Below are 23,211 nucleotides of genomic sequence, written 5' to 3'. Positions count from 1 at the left end.
AATATTGAAGTCACACAATACTATTGTATTGGAGTCTAAGTCTCCCTTTAAGTCCCTTAACATATCTTTTAAAAAAACCAGTGTCCTGTAATTAGGTGCATATACATTGATAATAGTTACATCTTCCTGTTGAATTGAACCCTTAATCATTATATAGTGCCCCTCTTTTTCTCTCTTAACAGTTTTTGTGTTAAAGTTTATTTTTTCTGATATTAAGATGGCTACGCCTGCTCTTTTTTTTTTTTTTGTTTCTGTTGCAATGGAATATCTTTTTCCAACCTTCCACTTTCAGTCTCCATACATCTTTGTGGAGAGATGTGTTTCTTGTAAGCAGCAAATAGATAGGTTTTGTTTTTTTATCCATTTGGCCAATCCGTGTCTTTTAACTGGAGAGTTGAGGCCATTTATATTCAATGTGACTATTAAAAGTAGTGACTTTGCCCTGCCATTTTTCAAAGATATTTCTAATATATGTATTGAACTTCCTGTGATCTTTTACTGAGAGATTTTCTTCCTTGACCTTCTTTCATATTGATGGCCATGTTTCTGTATTTCTGTGTGTAACACATCTTTAAGCATCTTTTGCAGGGCTGGACAAGTGGTAACAAATTCTTCAATTTCTGTTTGCTATGAAACATCTTTATTTCACTTTCATTCACAAATGACAGCTGGGGTGGCAGTTTTTTTCTCTTAGTACTTGGGCTATATCTCGTCATTTCCTCCTAGCCTTTAGGGTTTATTTTTATTTTTATTTATTTTTATTTTTTTGACAGGCAGAGTGGACAGTGAGAGAGATAGACAGAGAGAAAGGTCTTCCCTTTGCCTTTGGTTCACCCTCCAATGGCCGCCGCGGCCAGCGCGCTGCAGACGGCGCACCACGCTGATCCGATGGCAGGAGCCAGGTGCTTTTCCTGGTCTCCCATGGAGTGCAGGGCCCAAGGACTTGGGCCATCCTCCACTACACTCCCAGGCCATAGCAGAGAGCTGGCCCGGAAGAGGGGCACCAGGACAGAATCTGGTGCCCCGACCAGGACTAGAAGAACCCGGTGAGCTGGCGCCGCAAGGTGGAGGATTAGCCTATTGAGCCATGGCGCTGGCCACCTTCAGGGTTTCTGATGAGAAGTCTGCTGTGAGTCTAATTGGAGATCTTCTGAGAGTAATCTGATGTTTCTCCCTTGCACATTTTAGAATATTTTTTTTTTATGTTTCACTGTGGTGAGTTTGATTACAATGTGTCGTGGTGAGGATCTCTTTTGGTCATGTTTATTGAGGGTTCTGCGTGCTTCCTGTACTTGTATGTCTCTTTCTTTCTCCAAACCTGGGAAGTTTTCTGCTAGTATCTCACTGAAAAAGGCCTTCTAATCCTTTCTCTCTCTCCATGTCTTCAGGAACTCCTAGAACCTCAATGTTGAGATTTTTAGTAGCATCCTGTAGATTCCCAACAATATCTTTTAGATTTCTAATTTTCTCTTCTTTTCTTTGGTTTGACTGTATACCTTCCTGTGCTTTGTCTTCTAAGTCCAATATTCTCTCTTCTGCCTCACTGATTCTGTTTTTAAGGCTCTCAAATGTGTTTTTTATTTGTTCTATTGAATTCTTCATTTCATTTTGATTTCTCTTCAATATCTCAATTTCATGTTCTACTAAATTCCTCATTTCATTTTGATTCCTCTTTAAGATTTCATGTCATGAGAGAGATTTTCTGTCCTGTCCTGTATGGATTTCTGTAGTTCATGCATTTGTTTTTGATAACTTCTAAATGTTCTTATAAATTTTTTGAAATCCGTATCTTGCATTTCTTCTATCTCATCACCTTCATAATTTCCATAATCTTGTATTGGAGTGTCATGTTCATTTGGGAGCATCATGATGTCTTCCTTGTTCTTGTTTCCTTGGTTTTTGTGATTGTTGTTTGGCATTGTGAAGATATTCTTTGGTTTCTTCTCTTTTTCCGTTGTGGTGGCTTTTCTTGTTATGCAATGATTCTAGATTAAATGGACTGTCTGCTTTTGGTGAATCTCTAGAGGTTTGTGGTGGGTGTGGCCAGAGATCTCTATTCAGTTCTTCAGGGTTAAGAGTGTGCCAAAAGTGACACACCCAGGTTTGGTGTGGTGAATCTTTTCTCTCTCTCCCTCTCTTTTTTATTCAGAATGGAATAATTCCGCTCAGCTAAGCTCTTCTCCTTGATGGCAATCAGTGCCTGAGTGCTCTATCCCAAGGACCACACAAAGGATCTGTGCAGTCCTCAGTGTAAGCTCAGATTCCCCTGCAATGTCTCTCACCAGCAGCCAAGGCTGCCCAAGTTTGTGGTGTCTCCCACCGAGACTACGCAGCCACACCATGAGTTCTCCCACATACCCTGGTTTTTTTTTTTTTTTCACTATCCTGGTTCATAAGCTGAGGGTGGGCACAGCCTCCAGCTGGTGCAGCTCTTACATATGTCCAACAAAGAGTTGTAGAGTGGCAATTCAAATTCAAAGATCATTACTTTGCAGGCTAGGAAGTGTGGATGTTGCAAATGAAGTCTGTTGGCAGAATTCCCTGTTAGTCTGGGGAGGTCCATCTTTTGTGATATCTAGGCTTTTCAATTGGATGAGGCTCACCAATGTTTTGAAGGGAACTATGCTTTACTCAAAGTCTACTGAATAAAGTAAATCATCCAAAAATACTCTCATAAGCATTGAGAATATTTGAAAAGATATATGCAAATGATAGCATTGTATAGATTACACATGAAATAAATCACTGAAATGACCTTGTGCTTCAGTGGACTTAAAAATAGACTTTAAAATAGAATTAAAGTATAGGTATACACTTCATGGGATGACTGTAATGATGAAACAAGTTCATTTCCAACTGATGTGCTTGGAACAGTACCTGACACATAGCAAATACTACATTATAGAACATTGGAACAGGAAGGAACTTTTGAGATACTCAGATTTACTCTGAGATTCAGTGTGATGAAATGACTTGCCCCAGATAGCAGACTTAGTTGATATTATAGATGAGATTAGAATTATAATGTTCTAAATATTGACCCAATGACCATCATGGATGCCTTACTGTTGCTTCACTTGACTGTGTAGAAGCACTAACAGGTTTTCAGATGCAGCATATTATTATTGAAATTTAGAATTCCTTAACTTCTGAGATGTTCTTAAAATAAGTTCTAGATAATTTATATTTCACAAATGTACATTTGGTTTTAACTACAGATAATGGAAAATGTGCCTCTCCTTTGCATTGGATGATTCATTAAAACCGAGATTCCTCTATTCTTTTTTATTCCACATTAGTCACTTTATTCTTTTGGGATAGACTTCGTTCACGCAAACACCTGACATTTCCATGGAATCTATCCTAAATGGACTATGTATGTGAATGTATATACATGTATAGTTTGAGCTGTTTTGTTTCTTCTTGCTTTAGGATTAGAGCTACATTCCATTCCAAGTCTGCTGAAAAGAGCCTTCTTTTCAGAGCCTTTAATTCCTTCTGATTCAAAGAAAAATTCAACCTTAGATTCTATATCAATGTTTCTTTGAGTGAGTTCTACCAAGATCACCTGAAATATAATTACCTAGAGCACTTGATAACAATACAAATAACTGACTAGAACCATAGAGTGACTGTGCTGGACTATCAAGGGGTAAGATTCAGGAAAACACACTCTTTGCTATTTCCTTATATTGATCCTTGTGCCAAAGAAACTTGAAAATCACTGCCCTAGGTTACCTTGATCTTGCTAAATAACACTGCATCATGGAATTGTAAAGCTATAATGATATCCATTAAAGTTTCTAAGTAGATCTATCTCTACTTGCTTAATTATTTTGCATTATGCATTCCTTCTTCATTAATGAAGTGTAGCTGTGCTTACACGGTGTTTCCTGATTTGAGCTCCTAGGCTGGTGGTTATTGCTAGCCTTATAGAAGCTCCAGGAGAGGTATTGCTTGTTTTTAATGCTGACTGTTAACATTCGTGGATCGTTACACTTGGTGCACATTCTTAATCACCTAGTATAAAAGCTTCCATTTTCAAAGCACATTAAATCCCAACTATATTCTGTACTGAAGTCATTCACTTCCTTAAGAAATAGTTTTGTAAATACCTGTTGTGAAGTAGCAGTTGGTATCACGTAGAAAGATGTGTTTAGGCATTGGTACTGACTACATAGACTTATACCAAGGAAAGAAATCACTGCACATTCAAAGTGAAAATATCCACCTTAATTGATGCTTGACTACTGCCTAACTAGTTACTATTAACCAAACTAAGATTGAGAATTTAATGTTAAGTGAATGCTTTCAACATATTCATAACAGCCTGGCATAAGCCAGACTGAAGCCAGGAGCAATGAACTCAGTCCAGGTCTCCCATGTGGGTGACAGAGACTAAGTACTTGAGCCATCACCTGCTGTTTCTCAGGTTGTGCATTTGCAGGAAACTGGAATCCAAAAATGAAACCAGGACTTGAACCAAGGTGCTTGGATATGGGATTCAGGCTTCCCAAACAATGTCTTGACCATCATGCCAAACACCCACCACCTAGACTAGGTGATTTTACCTATTTCCATTTTTCAAAGGAGTAACTGGGGCTTAGGGAGGTCATGCCTTGTCTGTAATCACAGTTTGTCAGGGCAAGAGAGGGGTTTTGGGAATGAGTAGATCCGACTGTAAAGCCTGTACATTAGCCTTGCCTCTCATTGTATATTCTCCCTCCCTTGCTTGTTCTACCTGACTTTTTTCATATATAGAAATGCTAAAAAACTTTAAAAGAGAGGAAGAAAATTGACTTTGGCCTTTGAAAAGAGTATCACTCTTGACATTTTCCACATGCTGCCACTCCAAAATTAAAGCTTCATCGTTTTCCTGCACCGGAGGATAGTACTACCTTGGGCCCAACTGATCTGAGCTTTAGAATAAATTCTATTACCTGTTAACTATGGACTCTGTGTAAAACATATAATTTATTTGGACTCCATTAAATGCATTGATAAGATGTAAAGCAAGGGGGTTGGCATCTCTTTAAGCTTACAGTGTTTTGCAAGTATAATTTTGTATTTTCTCTTTTTCTAAAGATTTATTTTATTTATGTGAAAGAGTTATAAAGAGAGAGGGAGAGACAGAAAGAGAGAGAGAGATTGAGAACCACCATCTGTTGGTTCACTCCCCCAAATGACTGCAATGGCCAAGGCTGGGCCACACTGAAGCCAGGAGCCAGAAGCTTCTTCTGAGTCCCCCACATGGCTACAGGGGCCCAAACATTTGGGCTGTCTTCCACTGCTTTCCCAGGTGCATTAGCAGGGAGCTGAATCAGAAGTGGAGCAGAGGCCGGCACCACGGCTCACTAGGCTAATCCTCCGCCTTGCGGCGCCGGCACACCGGGTTCTAGTCCCGGTCGGGGCACCGGATTCTGTCCCGGTTGCCCCTCTTCCAGGCCAGCTCTCTGCTGTGGCCAGGGAGTGCAGTGGAGGATGGCCCAAGTCCTTGGGCCCTGCACCCCATGGGAGACCAGGAGAAGCACCTGGCTCCTGCCATCGGATCAGCGTGGTGCGCCGTCTGCAGCGCGCCAACCGCGGCGGCCATTGGAGGGTGAACCAACGGCAAAGGAAGACCTTTCTCTCTGTCTCTCTCTCTCACTGTCCACTCTGCCTGTCAAAAAAAAAAAAAAAAAAAAAAAAAGAAGTGGAGCAGACCCCATCCAGGAGATAGTGGCTTGAGACATCACCCCATGACAGCAGAGAGTACCTTGTCACCCCATATCAGCTTAAGTAGCTCTAAAGACAGATCAACATTCCTCAACCCCTCCTGGACTTTTGGGGCTAATGTAATCCCATACAATTCTTTCTTTATAAAAAACAAAAGGGGGGAATGTTAGTAAAATGGCACAATCTTATCTGTGGCACAATCTATGCCCTGGACACCATCCTAAACTCTAGTCTGCCACGACTGGAAGCCTAGTGATCAAATGGCCCAACCACCAGGGTCAGATCCACCCTCATCCTAATTGGATTGGCTGCTCCTACTTCCTTGCCCACCCTCAAGCAAAGGTTCAAGAGTACCTGTTCCTGAACACAGGCTCTTTTTCTCTTGATCTCTCTCTCTCCTGACCTCTCTCTTATGCTCTTCTTCTCCCTCTTTTCCTTCTTTGCCCCTTCCCTCTGGCCTGCCAGATTTCTTCACCAATAAACCCCTTTTCCCTTAAAAAAAAAAAAAACAAAAAGTGGTGGAGTAGACAGAACTTAAACCAGCCCCCATACAGGATGCTAGCGATGCAGGAGGTGACTTTACCTGCTATGCCACAATACCAACACTGATTTTGTATTTTTTCACATAGCTTTAAAAATGTCAGAGATTTATCTGGTCAGGAACCATTTTGTTGCCACTCAAGCTTGTTTAAGTAAAGTAAATGTGTTGTAAGGAAAATCTTTGATTCTCATATAAACATAATTAAGGGATACAGCTGGACTTCAGATGAACGAAAAGTCATCCTTTGTCTCCTTTCTACTTTTTATCTGCAAAGGATCAAGTGATCTCCACATTAATATCTTGCTACTTTATTCCATGCCACATCTGCAGATTGACTTCCATTCCTCATTTGCTCATGGCCCTAAGAGCTCCCCAACATGGATCTATCCAAAACAGGCTCATTTCAGTGTGACTTCTAAATCTCAAAACGAAAGCTGATCAGATCTTCTTTCTACTGCCTCACCAAGTCTGTTGTTAAGGCTTAACAATATATCTCTTATTTGACATATTGCATTCCTCATTTCTAATATTTCAGTTTGATTTCTCTTCAAAATCTCAATCTCATGGGAGGATTTTTTTTTCCATGTCATGTATGGATTTCTTTAACTCATGAATTTGCTTCTCATTGCTTCTGAGTAATTCTGTGATTAATCTTTTGAATTCCTATTTGAGGATGCAGGGGAAAAGGTATTCTAATTCACTGTTGTTTGGAATATAAACTAGTACAGCCATTGTGCAAGACAGTATAGATATATCTCAGAAAATAGAAAATGGATATAGCATATAACCCAGCAATCCCACTCCTGGGAATTTACTCAAGGGAAATGAAAGATTTATCTGTACCCTCATGTTTATTGAAGCCCAGTTCACAGCTAAGATATGGAATCAACTCAGATGTCCATCAACTGATGATTGGCTAAAGAAATATGGTAAATATACTCTATGGAATACTACTCAGCTGTAAAAAGAGTGGGATCCTATCTTTTGCAACAAATGGATACAACTGGAAATTATTAAATTTAGTGAAATGAGCCAGTCCCAAAAAGACAAATACCATATGTTTTCCCTTATCTGTGGTAACTAACAGTTGCAAAATTGTAACATATACAAGTGAAATTAATATTTTGAGCTTTGATGATTGTTTACAGCTTGGAACAGTGCCTTTTTTTTCCTTCTTGCTATTTGATGAACTCTTTACTTCATGTAGGATTAATCTTAAGGTTATAAGGTAAACAGGGGTTGGTGCTATGGCATAGCAGGTAAAGCCATCATCTGCAGTGCCAGTATCCCATATGGGTGCCGGTTTGAGTCCCCTCTGCTCCACTTCCAATCCAGCTCTCTGCTTATGGCCTGGGAAAGCAGTGGAAGATGGTCCAAGTCCTTGGATCCCTGCACTCATGTGAGAGATTCAGAAAAAGTTCTAGGCTCCTGGCTTTGGATAGGCTCGGCTCCAGCCACTGGGGGAGTGAACCAGTGGATGGAAGACCTCTCTCTCTTTCTCTCTCTCTGTCTTTCTCTCTCTGTCTTTCTCTCTCTGTCTCTCTCTCTCTCTCCCTACCTCTCTGTAACTTTGCCTTTCAAATAAATAAATAAATCTTTGAAAAATAAAGTAAACTGAAAGTAGATCATTATAAAAATTAAGAGAGTGATTAGGAGAGGAAGGAAGAGGAATGCTGGGAGCATGGGTGGGAGTGAGGGTAGGGTGCGAAGTATCACTATGTTCCTAAACATGTATATATGAAATACATGAAATTTGTATACCTAAAATAAAATTTTTAAAAAAATTTTAAAGTTTAAAAAACAAAAAAAGAAGTTAAAAACAAATGAAAGTTGAGTACAGATCACATGTCCATCATTGAGCCAGTCAGCCAAGTTAAAGTGAAGGAAGAGATTGTTTGGTATTTGTAATGTTCATTCAAAGAAATTGTATCAATCATACATGCAGAAAGATACAACATTTATAAGGAACAGAGAATGAATCTCTAAAGGATAGTATGGACATGATTTGCCCTAGTAAAATCAACAGTATTTTTCAGATAGTATTTTTCAGATACTCCTTTTCATCCTAGTTCTGTGACTTTTGATTGTTTTTTCTCTCCTTTCTCAGTGCCTTCATGCTGCTCTCCACTCCAGTCTTCTGTTTCCATGGATTCTTTCCCTCTTCTATTCAGGAAATGTCTTCTTTCTTGGAGGTGTTACAGACAGGTTTTCAGAGCAGCCACAAAACAAACAAATTGAATGAAGAAATTCCTATCTTGAGTTAAAATAAATAGATTATCATTATTCCCTGAGCGATTATGATGTGTCAAATCCAATGCTAAGCCCTTCATGTATTTGTATATTTTATTTATCCCTCACTACAAACACACAAAACAGACGTTAACTTACTTTTCCATTAAAAAAAATTGAGGCTCTGTGTAGCTAGGTAGGTTTCCCAAGCTCACTCATCTAACAAGTGGAAGAACTAGTAAATTTAGCTTCCAGAGCCTGAGCCACTAAGGCCGTTATTGTTACCCAAGGACATGATGTAGCTGACTCATTTTGACTTGCAAAAGCCAAGTGTTACATTTGCAGGAATTTTGAGAACTGGTTGCTAAATATAGCCATTATGGAAAATTAAAATTATAAAAATGTACAATTGAATTAAATTTGAAAAACATTGAAGAATGAATTAAAATTTTAAAATCTCCACTTTCTAAATATTTTACTATTTTTTGTCATTTTATACATTTATTCATATCCATTGTGTCTGTGTGGGAGAAGTACTATTTAGTGGTGTGTTACCAAACATCTTTTCCAAAAACAGTGGGGTGGCTTGAAACCCAACATTGTAAGAATATTTGCACCACGGAATTTGAAAATTATCCACCTAAATGTATTTGTAATAAAAAAATTAAATAATAGATTTCCAAGCCACGCAATGGCAGAATGGGATTACAGCCTATCAATCTTCACTTCTCTTTTAAAGCAATGTATCTGTAGTGGATGAATATCAAGAAACCCTGCCAGAGTACTCTCTTGAGTGTAGGTACCTGACACAATCACAGTCTGGTCAATTGATATTGTGCCAAGTATCACCAATAGTGTATTGTCTAGAGAAAAAGGAGTTCAGTCAATCCTAGCCAGTGGCTGCATGCTGTCCCATAAGTGGGTTTTGAGGTCTGGGTAAAGTTTTCTGTCCTGTATAGCCAGGAACTGGCATTGGCAGATGCGGAATCATCATATTCTTTGCGAAGAGCTGGCTTGGCTCCTTGACTGAAACAAGAATGAGCAAGGAGGAGGGATCTAGAGATTACATTTTTGCTCACCCAGGCAGTGGCACTTTTAAAGCATCCTGCCTTTGCATTTCTTTTAGACTTTCTTTATCCATTAGTTTGTTTTTCTAGGTCAATGTGAGGCCAAAGAGAAGAGGGTCAAACAGCTGGAGGAAATAAAGACGTGATGGGATGTGTGGGTGGTCATTTAATTGCTATCTGGGCTGAAATGATGCTGGTTTCTCTTGTTGTCCATGAAAGTAGCAATTAGCCTCCTTTCTTTGACTGAAGTAGTTATTTTTGGTAAAAAGCTACTAAATCTTTTGACTAAGAACATTTTGGGTACCCTGTGGTTGGTTGGCTATCTTTAGATCACTTGTTCTGTGACCTTAGACACATCTCCCAGCCTTTCCATTTCTCTCTTGTTAAGCTACAAAAGAACAACTTGTCGTGTCATGATCTGGACAATGGAACAAAAATATCTTTTAAAGGCAACTTTTGAACTAGGATAGTAGTTCAACTCCCCAATTAATGTTTAACACAGGAAACAAAAATATCATATTGTTTATTTAAACAATTACCACTAACTGATAATGTGCTTTGAACACTGATTCATATCTATAACATTTTCAAAATTTTAGCATCAGTACCATACCCTTAGTTTTCTAAATGTTTCTGTGTTCTGATTGTTCGCTCTAGTATAGATTACGGTATATTGTTTATGGTTGTGACCTTTTAGGACATTTCCCATCAATGGATTTCTAAAATTTTCATTTCACCTTATCATGAGAGTGTAATCAGCAAATAGAATGTATTAAATTCTTATATTTTAAATATTTTATTTATATAAGGTGAACAAATTTCACATATTTCATATGTACAGATTTAGAAGCATAGTGGTTATGGCCACCCTACTCTCACCCCCTGCCCAAGCTCCCACCCTCCCTTCTCCTTCCTTTCTTACTTTTTAAAAATTTTTTTATAAACATTAATATTCATATAAGTATATAAACATATACAAATGTATCTAAATGTACTTTCTTTTTTCTTTTTTCTTTTTTTTGACAGGCAGAGTTAGACAGTGAGAGAGAGGAGAGACAAAGAGAAAAGTCTTCCTTTTCTGTTGGTTCAGTCCCCAAATGGCCGCCACAGCTGGCGTGCTGCCCCGATCCAAAGCCAGGAGCCAGGTGCTTTCTCCTGGTCTCCCATGCGGGTGCAGGGCCCAAGCACTTAGGCCATCCTCCACTGCCTTCCGGGGCCACAGCAGAGAGCTGGACTGGAAGAGGAGCAACTGGGACTGAATCCGGCGCCACAACCAGGACTAGAACCCGGGGTGCTGGCGCTGCAGCCGGAGGATTAGCCAAGTGAGCTGTGGCGCCGGCCTCTAAATGTACTTTCTATATAATTTCACTCTTTTGCTCTGAGAGAGATGCTAAAGGAATCTGAAACTAGTTCCTGCCCTGTAGAGCCAAATACCCTTTAATGGAAAGATGATTATCTCCCCCAAAGCACAATGTAATTAGAGTCAAGTAAAAGCTACATTACAGATGTAAAGGAAAATAATCTCTCTTTATCATTGACTTAACTAACCCTCTGGACCATGTCATCTCTCCATGCACTCTGCAAAATACACTAGCCTTTGTCACTGCAGACTGTCTGCTCGCAGCCAGCTGATCACCCTCTAGTATAGCTATACTGCTCTGTTCAGGCCAGTTGAGCAGTATGCCAGAAAGCAGATTTGTTCCAATTTGTCAGTGATATGAAAATCAATAATGAACATCGAATAAATATTGGAGCATAAAGGAAAGTGTGAGTTGTTTTTTAAATTTTTTTTTCATTTTTTTTTTTTTTTGACAGGCAGAGTGGACAGTGAGAGAGAGAGACAGAGAGAAAGGTCTTCCTTTGCCGTTGGTTCACCCTCCAATGGCCGCCGCGGTAGCGCGCTGCGGCCGGCGCACCGCGCTGTTCCGATGGCAGGAGCCAGGTGCTTCTCCTGGTCTCCCATGGGGTGCAGGGCCCAAGCACTTGGGCCATCCTCCACTGCACTCCCTGGCCACAGCAGAGAGCTGGCCTGGAAGAGGGGCAACCGGGACAGAATCCGGTGCCCCGACCGGGACTAGAACCCCGTGTGCCGGCGCCGCAAGGCGGAGGATTAGCCTGTTGAGCCACGGTGCCGGCTTTTTAAATTTCATTTACTTATTTGAGAGGCAGAGAAAGATATAAACAAAGCTCCCACTGATTCATTCTCTAGCTGCTTGCAATGAGTGGGGCTGGACAGAGGCAAAAGACCACAGCCAAGAACTGAATCCAGGTCTCCCTTGTGGGTGGCAGGAACCCAATTACTTGAGTCATCACTGCTGCTTCCCTTGGTTTGCATTAACAGGTAGTTGAAGATAGGAGCGAGAGGTAGGTATTGAACACAGGCACTGTCCTGTGTGATGTGGGCATCTTAGCATCTTAGCTGGTTTCTAAACCACTAGGCTCACCACCAAGCTCAAGTGTGAGCTTTTTGGTATGAAAACTAAATCAATTGCTGAATAAAAACTTTTAAATAAAAGCAGCTAAAATAATTACTAGTGAAGTAAGTATTAAAAGGAAAGGAAAGTCAAGATTGGATTTGAGGGATTCATACAAAAACTCAAGAGAATATTGCATTCACAATACTTGGAAGATTCTTCTCCAGCTTTAATTAAACCAAGACTGTGAATCATGGAAATTGCATTATGGGCAGATTCTATTTTTTCAAAAATTACTGGGGGCCAGTGTTGTGACATATAGGGTTAAGCCCTGCCTGTAGCGCCAGCCTCCCATATGGGTGCTGGTTTGAGTCCCAGCTGCTCCACTTACTCTCAGCTCCCTGTTAATGTGCCTAAAAAAGCAGTGGAAGATGGCCCAAGTACTTGGGCCTTTGCACCCATGTTGGAGAACCATGTGGGAGACCTGGCTTTGGCCTGACCCAGTCCCAGCCACTGCGGCCATTTGGGAGTGAACCAGAAGATGGGAAACCTCTCTTTCTGTTTCTCTCTCTCTCTCTCTCTCTCTCTCTCTCTCTCTCTCTGCCTCTCCTCTCTATGTGTAACTCTGACTTTAAAATAAAGGAGAAATGAAAATCTATAAAATTGTTGTTCTAAGATTTGGGACTTTCTGGCTTCTTAACCTTAAAAGAAAACTGAACTAATTATACAAAGAAAAATAAGTTAGAATAAATATTTCCAAGTCTTTGAAAAAGAAATATCAACATTTCTTTTTTCCACTAGAAACTGGAAATTATAAATCCTTCCCTCTTCCTGAACCACTATTTGACCAACATTTGTAGAATACTTTGTAAATGAAGCACTACAATGTCTTTGGAGCCATGGTCTGAACTACGGAGTACTGTGTACCCGTATGGACACATTGCCAAGGCTTTCTTCTCCTATCTCTGTCCAGTGGGCACTGAATTCTTGACAATGCGTGGTCACACAGTTGAGCATCCATTCATAGGATTTCCCAGATTTCCTGTGACAAGCTTTTAATGTTCATTTAAAACAAGGATTTGGCAAACTCTTGGCAGAGAATTTCTTTTTTAAAACAAGTACAGAGCTCTTCATTTGGCACCACTCTTTAACACGTAGGTTTGTTAGTTTGTATTTTCTGTCTTCTGTTTCCTTAAAAATGTTGTGGAAACACATGTGTACCCATTCATTAAGCATTTTAAAGCCACAGTCTATGATACTTCCAAACAAAACTTTGCTTTACCACCACAGTTTGTTTCAAAGTCTCCTTCCTATGGAATTCTTCCAACTGGTACTTCAGACCAAAAAAAGTCCCCAAAGTAGGTTCGTATTAGTTGTATAGTGCATTACTTGTGGCAGAGAAAGACAAAGATCAGGTTCCATCCAAGAGAAATATCACCAGTCATCATATTATTATGTCCAGACAGTGTATGGACAATCAGAGTGTGAATATTCTTTGCAAAGCCTGTATCTCCTCTTCAACTTTTTCTTTGAAGCTGTTTGCAAATGGTAATTTTGCAATATATCATAAATATTTACAGCATGACTAAACTGTTACAATTATTTTCTGTTACTGCGAACTATTCAAGCACATCTAATTCTAACCTTGCACATGCCTAAATAACAGCATCAAAAAAGTTGACACCAAAATGCTATTTGCATGGAATTAAACATCAAGTAACTAGCCTTTAAAATGTGTCCACTCAAGGTTTGAAAATTTGCAAACTCTTCCTTTATAACGTGAGTTGAAGAAAATTTCAACAGTGCATTTTTCATCCTAAGTGATCTGTCCCCATCTTTTCAAAGGGCACAGAAATTTCACCCAGCAAAGATGCCCTGTCAAAATGATTTAAAAGGAGGAAAGAAAGTTGCTTGAGGGGAATTGTACTCCAGATCAAAAACAAGTTTAAGTGGTCTTCTCTGGTGGCCTATGTTGAGACATACAACAGCCCAGACTCCTGTTTTTGCAAGAGGTTAAATTTCAAAAAGAGGAAACAATGGTATATAAGCTGCCAGCTTACTCAACAATGTCACAACTAGCTGGAGACTTGTTCAAAGTGAAACCACTGATTTACAAATTCCTGGGTCTGCCTTACTCTTAAATATTAACACTTCTTAGGAAATGTTAGAACTTGCATGTCACATTTATGACTCCTGGGTAGACACGCTCTGTTGAAACACAGTGGTCCTCACGACAACTCTCCGCCTTGTAATTCAGTCCCGGGGGAAGCCACTGTCGACTGGATCTGAGATGCCCTGGGCAGCCCCTCCTGCCAAAGGACAAAGATCAGAGTTAATAGTCAAAGCTTTTGTGTGTGGAGGAGGTCAAGGAGGAGATTTCAACATGGTTCCAAAGTAATATTCATAATAGGCAGAAGTTCCTCTTCTACCAGGCACTAAGACCTCGTTAGTGAAGGAGCTAGCCAGACCATGATTTAATTTCCCTGGTAATCTTTCTGCAAGTGAGAAATTCTGCTGGCTGGCAGTGGTAGCAAAAAGGAAACCATCTCAGAATGCTGAGGAACAGGGTGGAGAGGAATCAGTATGGAAGCTGTGCAAAAAGATATGTTGGTAGAGGAATAAAGAACACAGAAATGGGGAGAAGTATGTGCTAAGTAGCCCCAAATTCTAAAATTTAGAGACATATAACAGCCTTTCAATACCTATATACTCCAAGCAATGATTCCTTCCAGAAAGTGGAAATTTCTCCAGTTTATTCAGCTGCAAGCAGGATCCAGGATCCAATTAGAGAACAAAATTAAAATAAGTCTGATGAAAGTTGCAAGACTATATATAGGAAAATGCTAAATGCTTTTCTAAAGAAAGGAAATAATGACCCTGAAATGTATGTTCGTATGCAAATCCCAGGAAAAGCACAAGACATGCACTGAAAGTTGCATGATCATACTGTACTACGAAATTCATTTTTTATATATTTGTGTGTGTTAGTTGCTTTCTATTAGCTGTCATGTCTATCTATATCTATTTTACATCTACACTTGTATCTAAGATCTATCTATCTATATCTACCTATCTCTACCTATCATCTATCTACTAGTTTACCTGTTGTCCTTGGAAATGGTAAAGCTATAAGAATAACACATTAGGGGAAACAATAGTGTTAATCATAATTATAGACTGAAGTTTCTCTGACATCCTTAGGTGGTTTCTCATGTCTTTGTTGTTCATCCAGAATTAAAAACATATGTGGTGGACTGAACACAAATGAAACTCCTTATTGCTAATTGCTTTATATCCATTCTCTGGGATTAGTAAAGTAACACCTCAGATTGATTGCATATTTCACTCCTGCTAAGCACTTTCCAGTGCTTATCATGCAGTTTCATCCTTGTAATAATCCTAATGCAATAGATCCCATTATTTCCCCCTTTTTAGTTGATGGGTCTAAGAATTAGAGAAGTTGACAATGGCCCACTAAGGACAGCTATGTGTAATGACTCAGAAGATACATGATTTGACTTCAGGTTTCAGCAAATTACTTTAATAATCGTAATATTATAAATCAATTATTTAATGTTGTCTAAGGAGGAGATTTTAGAGGAGTTAAATGAAAAAACATCTGAGAAAGCAGGTTAGTTGCTTGGAGAGCTCATGGGCCTTGGTATGGTACTTCAGGGAATATTTGACAAATATACATTTGTGTACAAATTGCTAAAAAATGGAATTAAAAATAAGCATACTTTATCACAAAAACTTAATCTATAAATAGTTTTTTCATGATACATATTTTCTATGAGCTTTTCTTTCATTTTATTTTCTTTATTACTTGAAGGTTAGAGGGATGGTTGGAGAGTGATCTGCTGGTTTATTCTCTAAATGCCTGCAACAGTCAGCACTGTGTTAGGCCAATGCTGAGTTAGGCCAAACCAGAAGCTTAATGTTCCATCTGGGTTTCCCACCTGAGTGATAAGTACTCAAGTTTTTGAGTCATCATCTGCTGAGTCCCAGTATGTGCATTAACAGGAAGCTGGATCAGAAGCTGAGTAACTAAGACTTGACACAGACACTCTGCTATGGAATGTCAGTGTCCCAAGCAGTGACTTAACCACTGAACAATTGCCTGCTCCACCATGAACTTTGTGAAGACTCCTACAACTTTAGTATTTCTTTTATGCAGATTATAGCTGGGATTTACCCTAGAACTAGCTTTGTTGTCCAGAAATTCACAAAACTAATAATCTTTGTTTTCTTCTTTCATAATAAGCAGGTGATATTTTCAAGCAATGCTTTCAAACTACTTTAGTATAATGACACCAAAAAATATATACCAGAAGTATATACAGAAAGATGTAAATTATTATTGTTCTCAGGTTACAATAATGGAAATTTGAAGCTTCAAGAAAATATCTTATGAAAGATGTTATAAATTTTCAATAATTTCACCAGAAATAACCCAGTCATAGTAATATTTTAACTAAGCTTTGAGCTAACTCTTCATTTATTATATTGCATCAAGTGTAACTTCAGGATTTTTTTAGTTATTTTTTTTTGCCCAGAAGGGTTTTATTTAAGGTATAAAAACCATGCATTTCATACATATAACCTTAGGAACATAGTGATTCTTCCCACCTTACCTACCCTCCCACCTTCACTCCTAACCTTCTTCCTCCTCACTCTTGTATTAATATTCTAATTTTTTACTAAGATCTATTTTCAATCAATTTTATACACATATGATTAACTCTGTGCTAAGTAAAGAGTTCAACAAGTAGTATGAAAAAAAATCTGTTCCTCAACAGTCAAGACAAGGACTGTTAAAAGTCATTGCATCTCAAAGTGTCAATTTCAATTCTATAGATTGCCTTTTAGGTATGTTATCAGTTACCACAGAGCAGGAAGAACATATGGTATCTATCCTTTTGGGACTGACTTATTTCACTAAGTATAATGGTTTCCAATTTTATCTATTTTGTTGCAAATGAAAGAAATCTTTTTTACCACTGTGTAGTACTGAATGGTATGCATATCCCATAATTTCTTTATCCGGTCTTCAGTTAATGGGCATTTGGGTTGAGTCCATGTCTTAGCTATTGTGAACTGAGCTGCAACAAACATGGGGGTACATATAAATCTTTCATATGCTAATTTCATTTCCCTTGGCTGGATCATGTGGGAGGTCTATATTCAGATTTCTGAGGTATCTACATAGAGTATTCCACAGTGGATGTATCACTGTACATTCCCACTAAGAGTAACCAGGGTACCATTTTCCTGACATCCTGGCCAGCATTTGTTTGCTAATTTCGGTATAAAGGACATTCTAAGGTGTTTGAAGTGAAAGATTATTGTTGTTTTGAATTGCATTTCCCTGATGGTTATTGACCCAGAACATTTTTTCATGTGTCTGTTGACTAATTGGATTTCCTCTTTTGAAAAATGCCTGTGGGGCCGGCACTGTGGTGTAGCGGGTAAAGCTGCCTCCTGTAGTGCAGGCATCCCATATGGGTGCCAGTTCAAGTCCTAGCTGCTCCACTTCCAATCCAACTCTCTGCTATAGCCTGGGAAAAAAATAGCAGATGGCCCAAGTTCTTGGACCCCTGCACCCTCATGGGAGACCTGGAGGAAGCTACTGGCTCCTGGCTTCAAATTGACACAGCTCCATCCATTGTGACAAATTGGGGAATGAACCAGTGGTGAAAGACCTCTCAATCTCTCTGACTCTCCTTCTCTCTCTGTGTAATTCTGGCTTTCAAATAAATAAATAAATCTTTAAAAAAGATTTATTAAAAGAAAAATGCCTATTTAAGTCATATGCCCATTTCTTTTTTTTTTAATTTATTTTTTTAACTTTTATTTAATGAATATAAATTTCCAGTGTACAGCTTATGGATTACAATGGTTTCCCCCCCCCATAACTTCCCTCCCACCCGCAACCCTCCCCTCTCCCGCTCCCTCTCCCCTTCCATTTGCATCAAGATTCATTTTCAATTCTCTTTATATACAGAAGATCAATTTAGTATAAAGATTTCAACAGTTTGCACCCACATAGAAACACAAAGTGAAACATACTGTTTGAGTACTAGTTATAGCATTAAATCACAATGTACAGCACATTAAGGACAGAGATCCCACATGAGGAGTAAGTGCACAGTGACTCCTGTTGTTGACCCAACAAATTGACACTCTAGTTTATGGCTGTCGTCATGAGTTGCCAAGGCTATGGAAGCCTTCAAAGTTTGCCGACTCTGATCATATTTAGACAAGGTCATAAAAGACAGAGTGAGGATAGTAACCAATGATCCTAAGAGTGGCATTTACCAGGTTTGAACAATTATACAGCATTAAGTGGGGAAGAGGACCATCAGTACACACAGGTTGGGAGTAGAGCCATTGGTAGTAGAGTAGAGGTTATGATTACAAAGGAATGAGGCCCAAGTGCGCTAGACAGGGTCTAGAACAAAGGACAGAGTCATTATTAGAGGAGCTAAGAAAGGTGCTGTCTAAGCTACAATTAAGTTTTCTGATTGAGAGGCAAATAGAACCTGATAGAAGGGGCTTGATAATAATCTGGTGGGCTTTAGGCCTTGTAAGTTAAGAGGCCCAGACCTATCTAGCTCTTCACATGGGGTATGTCCTAAGGGAGGTGTGAACCTCCTAGGGGAAGGCACTCTGTTGACTTTCATTACTTGGCTGGCCTGGGAGGAGAGCTGGCCAGGGAAAGGCAGGGGGCATCTCTAACAAGAAATTTACAGTTCTGCCTGCAATGTTGCTGACCCTACTTGGCTGTCCCCTCAGCTGCAGTGGTCACTTTGGAAGTTGGGCTGAGTGAAGGGCTTTTCAGCTTAGAGCCAATAAGATCTGTGGCTCTGACCTGGGCATCCTTCGACTCCAGGGAAGGTCCATTTCCAGTGATCCAAGTCTTGGCAGAGCTGCTAGGGCTCTTCACAAGCTGCCTTCTGCTGAAGCCCAGGCTTACCACATTGAAAGCCACTGCAGTGGACTGGCCTGTTGGGTCTGCTTGAGGACAGATCACTGTACAGATCAGCCATTAATAGGACTGCCACCCATTGCTTCTGATGCCGAGCTTTCTTTTCCTCCTGGTTTGTGTTAAAGCAGACCAGAGGATGCAAGTCAAGGGAGTGCCCGTTTCCCATCTCTAATCTTCGGTGGCCTGAACTACAAGTCTATAGTCACAGGCATGTTCTTTAGTAGTTTTTCTAAGGTAGACAATGCCCATGAGGAAAATTATATTCTCACTTAAAAACTTTCTTTCCCTTTCGTCTGAAAGGGAGGTTTTTTCTACTTACTGTTTACTTCGCTGATGGCGAAGTGAATCTAGCTATGAGATTATTATTTAAGTTCTTATTTTGGCTATGCTAGTACAGAAAGATGTTAGCCATCTCTTTTATAAGGTCTAAAGATTAAATTGTGCATCCTACAGATTCCTTCATAACAGAATTAGTTTCCTACCTTGAAGAGAATAGAGAAATGAAAGAACAAGTTGGGCTTAGAATAGAGAAATGAGGGGGCAAGTGCTAGATCGCTTGCTGACAATAGCAATACTACATGAATACTTAGCAAACCGTTTCAACCATTAGATAACAACTTAAGAAAACATTTACCAGAAGGTCCAATGCCTTCTATAAATTTTAAGAATCATGTATTTGAAAACACCTTTTAAATATCTAACATGGTGTAGTTTGTTTAACTTAAGTCCAACTATATAAAATGTTTTTAGTTTCTTTCTACCAACAAGTATAAAACATATGATACAGAGATTCAGGTCACACGAATTAAAATGTATCTTTGATTGATTTTAGCAGCTTAAATTTATGGACAGTCTTATCTATAAGCCATTTAAAATAAAACTCTTAATAAAATTTCCCCATGTGGACATACAATATGTACACACATATAACATAGCATAGTAGACCAATATAGCAATTTTAATAATAGCTTTTAAAATCTTTAACTCTTTTTGTAGATTGCCAATTGATTTGAATTGCTTTTTCTTTTTAGTAACCTCAGTTAACCATACTTTCTCTCAGTTGGTACTGTTAATACATTATTGGCTTCATCTGTTTACAGAGCCATCCCAAAGTGCTGAATACAATAGAAGTGGCTGGAAAAAAAAAAAAAAAGAAAAAGTCCATAGGAACCTATAGGAGGACAGCTAAACACAGAACCAACAACGCTTTAGTTTAATGAGCAGCACATCATATATAACTATGGATGACAAAGACTTTAAGTCGCCATGTTTAAAATTATAAACTCATCAACCAACAAGAGGCACTTGCTTACTTCACAGTATTTTTGAAAGCACCTGTAGGATTTTACAAGTATTTAACCCTTTAGGCCTCTGGGGCTTTCTCATTAAGATAACTATCATGTCTAGTAACACAAGATCATTAGACTTTTTAATTCTCAAACATCTGTATTAATAGCATTTTCCATTATAGAAACTTAAAGTTTGGTACCATCACAACTTGACAGTACTTCTAATATAATCCAAATAGCCTGATTAGTTGGTGTCTCTATAAGATGAGAGACATAGGTCCTTCGATTCTTTCAGTTGGGCCCAAACTGGAAAAACCAAAGTCCAAGACTTACTGGAAAATTTAGAGACCAGATTGTTTGAAACGTTGATTTTTTGAATGCCTGTCAAGAATGCCAGGAAGGCTCAAAATCCAAAATATCTGGTTGAAATAAGATTCCTTAAAATCATGACATAACATAGACCAAATTTGATCATTATTACAAGGTGATTATTCAAATCTTTGAAAATAAGCATATATTTAAATAACCCATAGCTCTTAATAAAAATTCAGCTGTTTTTGAACAATTAGAATTTAACAGACATCAAGAGAACATAATAGATTACTTTAACACATTGCTTTAACAGAGCATCAGAGTTTAGTTCTATGTCAAAGAGAAATTGAGCTTCCTGTGATCTTTTGCTGTGAGGTTTCCTTCCTTTACCTTCTTTCATATTGGTGACCATGTTTCTGTGTTTCTGTGTGTAAGACATCTTTAAGCATCTTTTGCAGGGCCGGATGAGTGGCAACAAATTCTTTCAGTTTCTGTTTGCTATAAAAAGTCTTAATTTCACCTTCATTCACAAATGAGAGCTTTGCAGGATATAATATTCTGGGCTGGCAGTTTTTCTCTCTTAGTACCTGGGCTAAGTCTCGCCAATACCTTCTAGCTTGTAGGGCTTCTGATGAGAAGTCTGCTGTGAGTCTAATTGGAGATCCTCTGAGAGTAATCTGACGTTTCTCCCTTGCACATTTTAGAATCTTTTCTTTATGTTTCACTGTGGTGAGTTTGATTACAATGTGTCGTGGTGAGGATCTCTTTTGGTCATGTTTATTAGGGGTTCTATGAGCTTCCTGTACTAAGATGCCTCTGTCCTTCTCCAAACCTGGGAAATTTTCTGCTAGTATCTCACTGAAAATGCCTTCTAATCCTTTCTCCCTCTCCATGCCTTCAGGAACTCCTAGAACCTGAATGTTGGGTTTTTTAATAGTATACTGTGGATTCCCAACAATATTTTTTAGATTTCTAATTTCTTCTTCTTTTCTTTGGTTTGCCTGTTTCCTTTCCTGTTCTCTGTCTTATAAGTCTGATATACTTTCTTCCGCTTCGTCCATTCTGTTTTTAAGGCTCTCTAATGTGTTTGTCATTTGATCTATTGAATTCTTCATTTCATTATGATTTCTCGTCACTATCACAGTTTCTTGTTCCACTAGTTGTTTCATTTCATTTTGATTCCTCCTTAATATTTCATTTTCACGAGAGAGATTTTCTATCTGGTCCATTAAGGATTTCTGTAGTTCAAGAATTTGTTTTTGAGAACTTCTTAATGTTCTTATCAATTTTTTGAGATCCGCTTCTTGCATTTCTTCTATCTCATCATCTTCATAATCTTGAATTGGGGTGTCTTTTTCATTTGGGGGCGTCATAGTGTCTTCTTTGTTCTTGTTACCTCGGGTTTCCCGTTTGTTGTATGGCATGTTGGAGATATTTGGTTTCTTCCCTGTGGTGTTTTTTCTTGTTACACTATGGCTCTATATTAAGTGGACTGTCTGCTTTCAGTGGAGCCTTAGAGGCTTGAGATGAGTGTGGACTGAGAGCTGTGTTTGGTTCCTCAGGGTTGAGGGTATGTCAAAGATGACACTCCCAGGTTAGGTGTGGTAAATCTCTCTTTCTTTCTTTCTTTTTTTGATTCAAAAGGGAAGTAATTCCGCACAGCTGAACGTAATTGGAGGTAGTTAGCAGGCAAATGATATTCCCACAGGAGCCAGAGATCGGAAGCTTTTCCCAAGGACCTCACAGGGAATCTGTGCTGCCCTCAGTGTGGGCTCCAATTCTCCTGCAGTTTCCCACTGGGTTGCCAAGTTAGATGCTAATCTCCTGTTATTTCATCCCTCCCCCCAGAGTCAGGTTTTTCTGCTAGGCTCAGGGCCGGTGCAGACCTGAGGTCGCCCTGCTTATGACGTATATCAAAATGGCGCCTGCTCTTTGTCTTGCTAGCCTTTGAGGGGTGAATGGAGAGAGAGAAACTCGTGTCCGTATCGGTCACTTTTTTTTTTTCCTCTCTCTCTTCTAGTTAGCCTGGTGAACTTTTCCCCATGGAGTTTCAAGCCTCGTTCCCTCTAGTCTCCTCTTTCTGCTTGCCCGCTGGTGTCTCGGGCTATTGAGGTTCGGCTCACCTCGCGTTCCAGCGCAGCTGGTGTCCCGAACTTGGGCTCCCACGCTCTCCACACAGGTCCACTGTGAATCACTAGTTCCGGAAGAGTTTCCTCTGCTGTTTCTTCCCCTACTCTTCCTTGACCCTGTAGTATCTCCACTTTTATTAACCTGTGTCTTGCCGAACTATCAATGTGCTCCCTTCCTATTCCGCCATCTTGCCGCATTTGCCCATTTCTTAACTGGGGAGTTTGTTTTGTTGCTGAGTTTCTTGAGCTTTTGGTAGATTCTGGATATTAATCCTTTATCAGTTGCATAGTTTACAAATAATTTCTTCCATTCTGTCAGTTACCTCTTCACCCTCCTGAGTGTTTCGTTTGCAGTACAGAAGCTTCTCAATTTCATGTAATCCCATTTGTCAATTTTGGCTTCGAATGCCTGCACCCCTGATGTCTTTTCCAAGAATTCTTTGCCTATGTCATTGTCTTCAAAGGCTTCCCCAATATTTTCTAACAGTTTGATTGTATTGGGTCATAGATTTAGATCTTTGATTCAT

Source organism: Lepus europaeus, chromosome 1 (assembly GCF_033115175.1).
Source record: "Lepus europaeus isolate LE1 chromosome 1, mLepTim1.pri, whole genome shotgun sequence".
In the NCBI taxonomy this organism is placed as follows: domain Eukaryota; kingdom Metazoa; phylum Chordata; class Mammalia; order Lagomorpha; family Leporidae; genus Lepus; species Lepus europaeus.
The sequence above is the reverse complement of the archived record's forward strand: the minus strand, read 5'-3'. Positions refer to the sequence as shown.